Source organism: Ipomoea triloba, chromosome 16, assembly GCF_003576645.1.
Source record: "Ipomoea triloba cultivar NCNSP0323 chromosome 16, ASM357664v1".
NCBI lineage: Eukaryota > Viridiplantae > Streptophyta > Magnoliopsida > Solanales > Convolvulaceae > Ipomoea > Ipomoea triloba.
Genome location: NC_044931.1, coordinates 16,669,274 through 16,669,883, shown reverse-complemented (window position 1 = coordinate 16,669,883; position 610 = coordinate 16,669,274).

The following is a 610-nucleotide window of genomic DNA, read 5'->3' as shown; positions in this document are numbered from 1 at the left end:
TTTTCAGGGAGGCACGGTTGACCGAGTGCCGACTCCATTATCAGGACTCCGGCCTAACCAAAACACCATCCTTTTAACTTCTTTTCACACTCCCTTTCAGGGAGGCACGGTTGACCGAGTGCCGACTCCATTTTCAGGACTCCGGCCTAACCAAAACACCATCCTTATGACTTCTTTTCACACTCCCTTTTCAGGGAGGCACGGTTGACCGAGTACTGACTCCATTTTCAGGACTCCCGCCTAAGCAAAATGCCATCCTTACTACTTCTTTTCACACTCCTTTTTCAGGAAGGCACGGTTGACCGAGTGCCGACTCCATTTTCAGGACTCCGGCCTAACCAAAACGCCATCCTTTTAACTTCTTTTCACATTCCCTTTTCAGGGAGGCACGGTTGACCGAGTGCCGACTCCATTTTCAGGACTCCGGCCTAACCAAAACACCATCCTTATGACTTCTTTTCACACTCCCTTTTCAGGGAGGCACGGTTGACCGAGTGCCGACTCCATTTTCATGACTCCGGCCTAACCAAAACACCATCATTATGACTTCTTTTCACACTCCCTTTTCAGGGAGGCACGGTTGACCGAGTGCCGACTCCATTTTCAAGAC